Raw genomic sequence first — 10,925 nt, forward strand, 5'->3', positions numbered from 1 at the left:
TACCTTTCCCCATCAGTCCTGAGTGTTTCCACCTGTGTCTTGTTTCCTGGTATGTTTTTAGGTCTTGTCTTTCCCTTCCTCCTGTGCTGGTCCATATTAGGTCATACCCCAAGTTCCTGTGTGGTTCGTATTTCGAGTCTCGAGTTTTGTCTGCCTGTTGCAGGTGTTTTGTTTTGTAGTTTTTGGTTTATTTATTAAAACTCCTTCTTCCCTGAAACCTCCTGCCTCCTCCTCTCTGCACCTGGGTACTTCTTCATCTTCCCTCCGTAACAGTGGACATTTCTGCAGTTAACAGCCGGGTTGATAACATTTGAGTGTGCCTTTGAGATTTGTGCTACATTTGAACCTTACCGTAATGATAAACAGCCAGTAAACTTGTTGCTTTATGCTGCTTCATGGTTTTACCCCCCCCCCCCTCCTATTATCACTCTCCTACCCCCCCCTCTCTCTCTCTCTAACATCCCTCTCTCTTCTTCCCTCCTTTCCTTTTCCGTCCGGTCCAACACCAAAGATTTTCAAACTTGATTGAAATTAATAAAGTTTGGCCTCAATTACAAAAGGGGTTTATTTAGACATACCTTTGGTTTGTCTGAAGATTAACAACCCCTCTTGTTAAAGTAAAATATGTCCAAAACAAGAGGCCCTCAGTTGTCATCTGTCTGCCCAGCTGTTGGACAGGACAAGTTTAAAAAAAAAAAAAAAAGAAACCTTGGAGTTTTATTTGACCAGGATTTATCATTTAAGGCTCACATATCTCAGGCGTGTAAAACTGTTTTACGTTGTTTTTTTTTTCTAATCCTCATTAACAGCATTGAAGTGTTACAAGGAGCGTAGTTGAAACATATGGTTATATACGTCCAGTCCGCCACCAGATGCTGCTGTTCTGTGTAGTTTCAAAGCCCTGAATGGGTGGTTCATTTTTCCGGCACACTTACAAGAACCCCAATGAGGCTTCATGGGGCTTCTATTCCCATCCCTAGTGGAAATTGACAGCTGAAATCTCTTAGAAAGCTTTTTGTATCCTTCACCTAAACTATGATGTTGAACAATCTTTGTTTTCAGGACATCTGACAGCTGTTTTGAGGTTCCCATGTTGACATTCTTCAGAGAAGATGCAAAGAGGAGAAAAACTTGCTCTTGGCCACCTTAAATATCTCTTCTCATGATTGGCTTCACATGTGTATGTAGGTAAAGGGTCAATGAGCTTGTAAAACAATAATTATTGCTAAAGGCAGTCAAATCAATAAAACAACAGGGGTGCCCAAATTTACGCACCTACCTATTTTTGTTTAAGTAATTATTGCACAGTTTTTTAAAATCCAATAAACTTCATTTAACTTCTCAAATATCACTGTGTTCATTCTGCATATGATATATCTACCTGAAAATGATGATCTGAACAACCAATGATTTATGAAGAAATATCTTGGAAATTGTCAGGGGTGCCCAAACTTTCCTAATACCACTCTAGTAATCACAGTAGTGGTGTATTGGTTGGGACTTTCACCTCACTGCAAGAGGGTCCTGGTTTGAATCCCGTTTGGGACATTTCTGTTGCATGTTCTTTCTCCTCACATATGCCTGGATTTTCTCCCACATTGTTTTTCCTGGTAGCTCCAACCTCAGCATCCTTCTATGAACATAATCACTGTCCCTCCTCATAATGTGTCCAAGCCATCTCCATCTGCTTCCATGCATTTATCTCCAGAACATCTATGATCTTATCTGATTATTTATCCATGATCCTCTCCATCCTTTTCACTCCCAAAGAGAACTTCAGCATCTTTATCTTTGCATCGGAGGTGCCCAAGTACCTAAAGTCCTCCACCTTCTTCTCCTCTGCTCCCTCTAACCTCACCGTTTCACTTCAGCTCTTCTCATTTACACACAGATTTTTTTTGTCTCGCTCTAGTTGACCTCCATTCCTTTTCTTTCTAGAGTAAACTTCCACCTCTCTAGATGTTCCTCCACCTGCTTACTGCTCTCACTACAGATGTCATCTGCAAATATCCTGGTCCACAGAGATTCCTGTGTAACCTTGTCTGCCAGTCTGTCCATCACTGCAGCATAAAAGAAGGACCTAAAAGCAGACCCTAAGTGCAGTCCCACCTTCAGCTTGAACTTCTCTGTCACACCTACAAGACATCTCAACAGTCTTCCAGCTTCTATAGCATTTCCTGCATAACTTAAATCTACTTCTCTGCCACTCCAAACTTCCTCATACAATTATAGTTCTAACCAAACCTACTTCCTTATCATCTGTGTTTACCTTACCCACATGTTTGTCTGCCACAATCACCACTTTCTCCTCTCTAAAAATTCCCTGGATTACATTTTTCTTATCCCTCCACAATTTTTTCTTCTACTCTAGCTCACATCCTATCTTCAGAAGATAACTACATTAGACGACATTCAACCGCACAGCTTCAACTTGAATCCTAAGACTCATTACCCTATGTGACACTCTCTTTCCCTCCAGAACATTTTGGCAGCTCCTACTCTGCTCTGCTTTCTAATCACAGCATGATACACTGGCTTGAATATGTTTCAAATCTATCTGGTCTCTTGAACACACAGGGTACTCACTATTTTTTCTTTTCTTCATGTTGTCCAACTCTCGTTGTCTCTGTCAAAGTCTCACATTCAAAGTTCCTCCTGGCCTTCTTCCACTAACAAAATTTCAATTTCCACCGGCACCCTGTAGATTGGGTGTGGTTGCTGTTAATGCAGGTCAGAAATGGTTTCATTTTGTTTGTTTTTCCCCATCAATGATTTGGTTTTTATTTTATGTCAGATTCCCTTCCTACTTAATCCTTTGGTTTTACCCAGACTTGGGACCAGCACACAAAACAATAAATTGTGCCTCCTTGTGGTGGCATTTAAAAAGACCAAAGCATGGATGAGTTTTAGCATCTGTTATTCACACAATGTAATAGATCAGTGTTTTTTCAACCTTTTTTGAGCCAAGAAACACTTTATCCTTGACAAAAAACCTGCGGCACACCAGCATCCAAAAATTAAAAAAGGAGAAACTCATAGTTTGTATTGATGTACAGTTCCCCCACAGTCTCACATGCATTTTTGTGATAATTGTGGCAGAAAAAGCTGGACGTTGCAGCTAGAAGTTGCAATAAAAGTTATGTTAGTTTTCCGTGATAATTTTCAACTGAATTATTTGACATTTTACCCTGGTAGTTGTTTTTTCCTCCAGTTTATCAACATGCTATTTCATGTAACCTCACAAAAAACCAAACAGGTTCTTTCTAAACAGAGATTTTTATTTTTTTATATTATAATATTTATTTCAATGTTAGTGCAAAGGCAACTGCAATTGTTTGAACAATTATATGATCACAATATGTTTGATAAAAAGACAAACATTATATTTATGTTTTTTATAGCTACACAAAAAGTGAAAATGTTGAAGTTTTAATAGTTTTTCTTTTATCTTTATCAAAGATGAAGTCTTTGAAAACTTTAACAAATTTGTTTTATTACTTTTTAGAAGTTGACATTGTTTCAAATGTGGTTTAATTATGTCTGTTGGCCACTTCACCCTAATCCTGTTTCTTAAATGTTATTACTGTAATGCTTTCTTTTACAGTACAGTTCTTACAGTGTACTTAAGTGATATTGACGTGGTACTTATTGTGTAACTACTGGGTACTTACAGGGTATTTACATGGTACTTTCTATGGAATTTACTGGGTACTTACAGGGTGTTTACATGGTACTTTTTTGTGTCTACTCGGTACTTACATGGTATCTGCTGGGTATTTATGGGGTACTATTTGGTTCATACTTATGTGGTACATACTGGGTATTTATAAGATAGTTACTGGGTATTTACATGTTTCGCAAAGGTGTCTTTTGTGATACTTACCACGTGTAAGAACAAGGTAAGTACAAATAAAGTACTGCACTTATGTGTTTCATGGTATTTACCATGAGTTTACCACAGAAACTACCCCTTAAGTACAATGAAACTGGGCTGTAAAAGAAAGTCAGCCCTATTTCCACTCAACAACACGGTACTTTCAGTAGTAAATGCTGGGTATGTTCACGTATTACCTTCCTGTACAGTGAAAAAAGTAAACCATTGCTGTCATCAGTTTGATGCGTTTCTACTCATTGCATTAATATAAAAATTTTAATTTACTCTCTTGAACTCAATTTTTATAAGTTATGCAATGTGTCTTTGTTTTTTTTTTACTTTACTTTAATGTAAATGATAACAGGGTACAAAAGTAAAATTTTTTCGTTTTGTGAAAGCACAATTATTAGGTTGAGTTTGATGTGCGCATGCGCACTAAATGAAATGCAAATTTGGCGGGCAGTATTTCTGCCATAATCTGAACTGCTTCTCAGAGCGACAACTCGACAAGTAAGGTAAAACAACATCAACAAAAATTATTGTATATTAATTAGTTCAGTCGTTTTCTCCTTGTACATTTAAATGAGGATTTCCTTCACTGCCTGGACACAATTTTCAGACGACGTTAGTCGGTCCCCAACCCCCAGCAGCAGTAAGTTTGTTTGGAAAGGAGGAACTAACCGCCGCCCGGAGACCGACAGCAGCAGCTTAAAGGTAAGTTATTACCTCTAATAAGACAAAAGCACTAATTTAAATACAGTCGGCAGTTTTCGAAGCTTGCATTGGTTTGAGTTTTCCCCAAGAATTTTAAGCTTTTACACTTTCTGCTGCAAATTCAACTTTAGCTGCTGTGCAGTTAAGCTAGTGCAGTTAAGCTAACATTTAGCACTAACAGTGAGGCTCTCATGCCGTATATTTTTTGCGACTGGTGAATTTACTTTAATAGGGAGTACAAATCGATGCAACACTGCTATCAAACGCTGTTTGTGGTGTATTTGCTGTCGAATGTTATTTACTACAGGAAAACACCTATGCACCGTGTTACGTTATGTTACACCGGATATTTGAATTTAACAGGGACAACTGCTCTCCCCGAACCGACCGTTCACGCATGCGTGAATATTACGTCACTTGACAAAGTATGTCGTCGGAGGTTAATAATAATAAACCTATTAAATTTTTTATAATGATTGAACAAAAAAAGAGTTTATGGGATACGGCAGCAGGATCCTTAACACTCAACACAGACACATTTTTAATGTCAAAAGCGGCTGCAGGAGCTTGTTACACTTCCCAGTTTTTCCCTGTTGTCAACATTCAAAAAATAAAAATAATCAGAGAGAATGACTCCAAGCTGTGTGGCTGTCATTATCGTGTATGATCATTGAGATTTTCACTGTCTGTAATCATCTGTAATGACTATTTTTATTTATTTTTTCATAAAGACACTCTTCGGTTTCTGCTCTGCATCCTGTCTGGAAGCCTTTGACTAACTTTTGGTAAGTTTTTTTTTTGTTTTGTACAACCTATGCAATTGTGATGAAGGCCCAATCATAACATTGCTCTCCCTACACCCTAAACACCTGTTTGTTTTCCGCAGTTACTCATCGACGTGGAAATGTAAAGACTGTGCCCATACCTATTCAAGACGATCTGAACTCCTAAAACATTACAAACTGGACCATCGTCATCCATGTTCTCTGATTTCATTTTCAGATAAATGCAGACTTCTTGAGAGTTACAACAATTACTTTGGAGGCAAAGTTTTTTGCACAGTTGGACAAACACTCCACCAAACTTCTAGAGGTCATCAGGAGCAATGGAGGGCGTGTGAAAGAGCAGACCACCAACATCTTAGAAGTTCTGGATGAAGGGTCTGTATGACATGAGTGGTCCATAGAGTAGTTGTGTGGTTAAGTGAACTTTTAACTAATGACAAGCTTTCTTTTCAGATTGTTGACATTACCATCAGAGGAGAAGCCATCCTAAAATCTCTGATGATCTGCTTGGGTGAATCTTTTGAGCACCTCATTAAAGAACACCAGGTAAGGTTATCCACCTCTAAACTATGACACTCTTTTATGATGTAGGGAATGGAACATGGCACTGTATGGGTTAGGATCACTGCCAACAAGAAACATATTCATAAAGATAAAGTTGTGCACAAATACTAAGACTTTGTGCACAACTTTGCCAAAAAAAAAATGAATACAACATTTAGTTTGCATTTGACATTTCTGTTTTAAATTTTCTTTGCTTTGAATACAACTTTTGTTTAACAGTTAACAGTAAAAAATATGTTATGGGGTCACAGGCATATGTATCTAATCCCGAAACATTGATAAAGCAAAGTGAGCATACACATTGAGGCTTATTTATTTAACTAAAACAAAATTATACCTTTTAGAGCAACGCGCCAATTGTCATATGTTAATTTTTTTTATGTCTGCAGAACGGTCTGGACAGTGATGCTCCGCAGATTGAAACCATGGCGATCTTTTTCTGTGGGAGAGAGGATCTTCTCCGTCCACCAACAGACATCAAGATAGTGATGGATGGAAAACAGGTTCTGAATGAAGTGCCCTATATTTCAACCGCTTTTCTCATGTTCTTGGAACTGACATATTCACTCAACCTAAAATTTCCCAAAAATCTGCAGTACACTTTTGAATTCATTCAAAAAGTCCTCATGGAGCTTGGTGAGAAAAAGTGTCGCCAAAAGTTTTCAGACTGAACAGCCAGCTTAAGTTAGTGTCAATTAATGTTTTTTTTTTCCCTCACTTAAGTGTATTGGTATTGGGAAACAGTTTTGATGTTTATACATCTTAAAGATGTCATATTTGTAAATTTGGATGTGGATATGTTCATGGAACAATAAATATTGTTTACATGAAGAAATGTGTTCTGAGTCTGTGTACATCAATATATAATTCTAAAGCTTAATTCAGTTAATTAGATTGTGAACCTGACATTTTTATCTGAGACAACTTTAAAAAGTAAATTGCTCAAAGATTAAAAAATGGATTATATCAAGTCGTTTTTTTCAGGTTAGATAAAGTAGAAAATTTCCATTGAGTAAAAAGCAGAACTTATTTATTTTGATTTATAGAAACTCAAAATAATTGCTTTTCTTCACCTCTCAGAATCAGTTTAACCGAAATAAAAAAAAATAGGTTAGGCTAAATTATTCATTTACATTGATACAATGCAAATATATTAGGTGTGACAGATTACTTCAATTTTTTTAAGTTAAACCACTGTTATATTTTTTTCAGTGTACAGTGTACATACACACTGGGCCTTCCAAGCTTACCAAATGAGACAATGCTGACTTGTTGGTAAGGGTAAAGTAACTGCATTGTAAAAACATATTCTGGCCTGATTGCTTCTTGCAACATATGGCAAATTTAAAGACACACAAAAAAAGTGCTTAAAGCCTTCAACAAATATGTTTTTTTATTTAGAATGAAAGCAAAGTGCAATTTTTTTTTCAACTTACATGAGGTAACAAATGTCAACTGAGAAAAATCTTTATTTGTGCAATGTGCCTACTTCAGTTGCATCAATAAATGTTTTTTAAGAGCCTATATGGAAAACTATTTTTTTTTAGCTTTAGTTGTATTATAGTGTTCATTCCTCATGAAAAGAGATCCCAAAGCGTTTTTGTGATCCATTCATGCATTTCAGAGGATTCCTCTAAAAACTTGCGCTCTAAGCACCAACCCCTCCCAATCCACAAAAACAAGTGGGTTCTCACAAACTTATGTAGACATTTGAGGAACCTCCCCTTCCAGGAAGAGTTTGAGCTGCCAGTACCACCCTGAGGCAAACACATAAAAGGCTAGAGAATGTTGTCACAGTTCCCTTCAAAATGCAGTATGTCGCCTAGTCCGTCAGCACCTCATCTGCAATTGAGGCCTTATAAAAACATTTATGAATTGGAAATTTATGCTCATGTTTGCTGTCTTCAATCCTTTGATTGGCACATTTTTAGTTATGACCTGTTAAATTATGTTTTATCACCATAGAGTTGTAATAAATGGTAAATATTCATTTTTAAAACCACCTACATATTTATGAAAATTCTATTGACTAATAATATAACCCAACATTTGTAAATAAATAAAAAATAAACTTCATACATGCAGGCTCAAAATTAACCCCTAAATCCCCAGTTAACTGGTAAAAAAAAACATTGTGAAAACGTTTAGGCTGCCAGAAATAATTATTCAAGTAATGGCCAATCTGAAGTTACTAGCCCCATTAGCATGTTAAAAAGCATTATATTTTTACACCTTTACTAAAATTTAGGTTATAGAATGTCCCCGTATGACTGACTTTTAAAAACGTTTTATAAGGTAGATTCCACCCCCCGCCCTTGTCCCCCGCCTTCATTTGGAAGCGACCCACAGTTGAACTGATTCCCCGCAGCTCTCCCCCTTTTCTTTACACATTTCCAGCAGGAGTGCATGCAGCTGCAGCCAGGGGCGCCAAACCGCTACATGGCGGCACAGTCGCGGTTTTTGTTTTTATTTTTACATCAAGCCCTAAGCCGCGGCCGGTGACCGTTGCCCCCCTTGAAGATGAGGTTTTGCACATGCACAATCGTGGCGGTGCTCCCTGGTCACCTCGCAGCCTGCGCCCTTCACCCCGCACCCCCTCCACTTCTCCTTCTTCACACACATTGGCGTCTTCCTCTCAAAGACAGGAGAGCGCGCAGCTGTGGGGCGGGGGCGCCGCCAGGTTTCAGGCTGTTACAAACTCTGTGATATAAGTAAACCCAGAGTGGTGCATTTTTTTTTTTTTTTACAAGCGCTGATCCGCCGGCGCCGCTCCCCTTCATTTTCTGCCCCGGGCAATTGCCCATATTTCCTGTGCCTAAAACCGCTACTGGGACTACAACGGTTGTAGTCCAAAGTTTATACTGGTCAAAAAAACTTAATCAAACGTCTTTCTCTGTAATATTTGTGGAGGAAGTCAGTAGAAATAACAAAACAGACTGGCGATATCGCAATGAACTCATAAACAAACGGATACGGACACATTGTGGCTTTTCAGCTTTTAATCGCAGCCCATCTTATAGTTTTTATGAACAGATTTGGTTAGAGCCCGGCCTGTTTGGAGTTCTTTGCTTTTCTAGTTTTTCAAAATCTTTTAGAAAGTCTATTTTGGTGTTTAAATATTTATCGCAGAGCTGCTGTATTAAACTGCATTTAACTTATTTATCGTACTAACATTAGGATATACAGTACAGACCAAAGTTTGGACACACTTTCTCATTTAAATGAATGGGAAGGTGTGTCCAAACCTTGGGTTTGTACTGTAATTAAAAATGATTTAAATGATTAAATCTTGTAAACAATCTAATAATAATAACTACTAACTTTTATAGAAGGCACAGCCAGGTATGTTGCACACACTGATTCAGTCATTGTCTAAAGAATAACAGGTTGAATTCATCTTTAAAACCAAAGAAAAAGATTTCTGCAACTTTGTACAAACCTTCAACGTTTTAACAACTTTCAACATTGCTTTGTTTTTTTATTTTCAATTAAATTTTTTAATAGACTTGTGAAATCTTTCATTCTTTCAATATCTCTGTGATTGGAGCAAGTAATGTACCATTTTGTCAACCCTCCAGCTCTTCAGTAATGTTTTTCTTTGCTTCTAAATGTTTCAAGATGTTTTCCTTGAGCCACCAATTCTCCCTTTTGAAATCACAAATTAAAAAAAAATCTAGATGACATTCCTGTATTCTTTGTTGACAGTTTAGACACTACAAACAGTGTGTGTCTTCATTTGTTGCATCAAAAAAGTACTTAAAATTTGTTCTCAGATCACCCATTTATTAAGGTCTTCACTTTTTCTGTTTTATACCACTACAGTTGTGAAAAGTGAGAATGGCGTATATTACCCTTTGGTCATTGTTTATGCTTTTATCTTACCTGGTATAAATAAAAATACATAACTAATTTACTAAGCTGATATACATAATGCAAATAATATGACTCTAACAAGATATTTATCTCACTGGTAATAGCATCAAGTGCATTTAAGAAGAAAAAAAAACTATTAAATACAATGAAATGGGTTTAAAAGTTTGTGCAGATTTAGAGTAGTAACTTTTGCTGCCACGTAGATTTGTCTTCATGATACATTTACTGTGACTAAAGCATGGAAAAGCAATAAGTGGCACAGTTAAAAAAGTAAGATGAGATTTATCAGTGGAGCTGGTGAATAAGCTGATGATAAATGGGTTAAAGAGATGCTTCCCTTTGAAGGTAAATGAAAAAAGCGAGAGGGATAACTAGGTCAAACTAGAAGAGGAATGCAATTCATGTGAGACCAAAAACTACATGAATGCAACAATTATTTATTTTTTAAAGAAAACATAAAACAATCAGGTATGTTAAAAAGATCCAAAGGTTATTATCAGTAAAGAATACTTCATTTGACCAAAAATATGTGGCTTTATTAATAAGAATATGATGCGAATGAACCAAAAAAATGACATCTATTGGCCTGGATATAAAGTCTCCTTAGAAAGATTAGTATTTGAAATCATATGCAGGTAACTTGAATGTGTTTGTTTTGCTGTTAAGTCGGTGTGAAAACTAAATAAAGGGCAAACAGATCAGAGCTGTCATTCCGTCTGGACGCATCCAACTGCCTCAGCAATCAATTCCGCTGTAATTACCAACAACGGCTTCCGGCAGAGATCTGTATCTTATCTGACTGGGCCATTTGATAATAGGGTTTATCACTGGAAATGAGTGGCGGAATCATTACCATGTCAAGGATACTCAAGGATGTACGAGGTCAGGACTCGAAAGGAACACTGCCTTATTGCATGAAGAGCTGGTAGGAGAACAGGAAGCCTATTGGATTGAGTCCTTACAGAGAATAGAACAAATATGTTTCACTGCTGAATTAATAATGAATCAATTCCCTTTTTTAAGTTTAACAGTTGACTTTGTGAACAGTTTTGCCTCTAAATATGTTATTTTGACCTGCAGCTATCCTGTACTACAAGGACCAGATTGTTTTTGAG

General features: G+C 37.1%; 1 long non-coding RNA gene across 2 annotated transcripts; it reads left to right on the forward strand.

Moving 5' to 3' along the window:
* Positions 1 to 4,336: 4,336 nt before the first annotated feature.
* LOC111948327 lies at positions 4,337 to 7,130 on the forward strand. 2 transcript variants are annotated; one of them, XR_002874294.1, is made up of 6 exons: positions 4,337 to 4,389; positions 4,494 to 4,588; positions 5,320 to 5,373; positions 5,591 to 5,748; positions 5,827 to 5,919; positions 6,327 to 7,130. It is a non-coding gene; the product is annotated as an uncharacterized LOC111948327 (long non-coding RNA). The 2 variants fall into 2 exon arrangements; XR_002874293.1 differs by having other exon boundaries at positions 4,340 to 4,588.
* The last annotated feature ends 3,795 nt before the right edge of the window (positions 7,131 to 10,925 follow it).

The sequence above is a fragment of the Oryzias latipes genome, chromosome 1, assembly GCF_002234675.1.
Source record: "Oryzias latipes chromosome 1, ASM223467v1".
NCBI lineage: Eukaryota > Metazoa > Chordata > Actinopteri > Beloniformes > Adrianichthyidae > Oryzias > Oryzias latipes.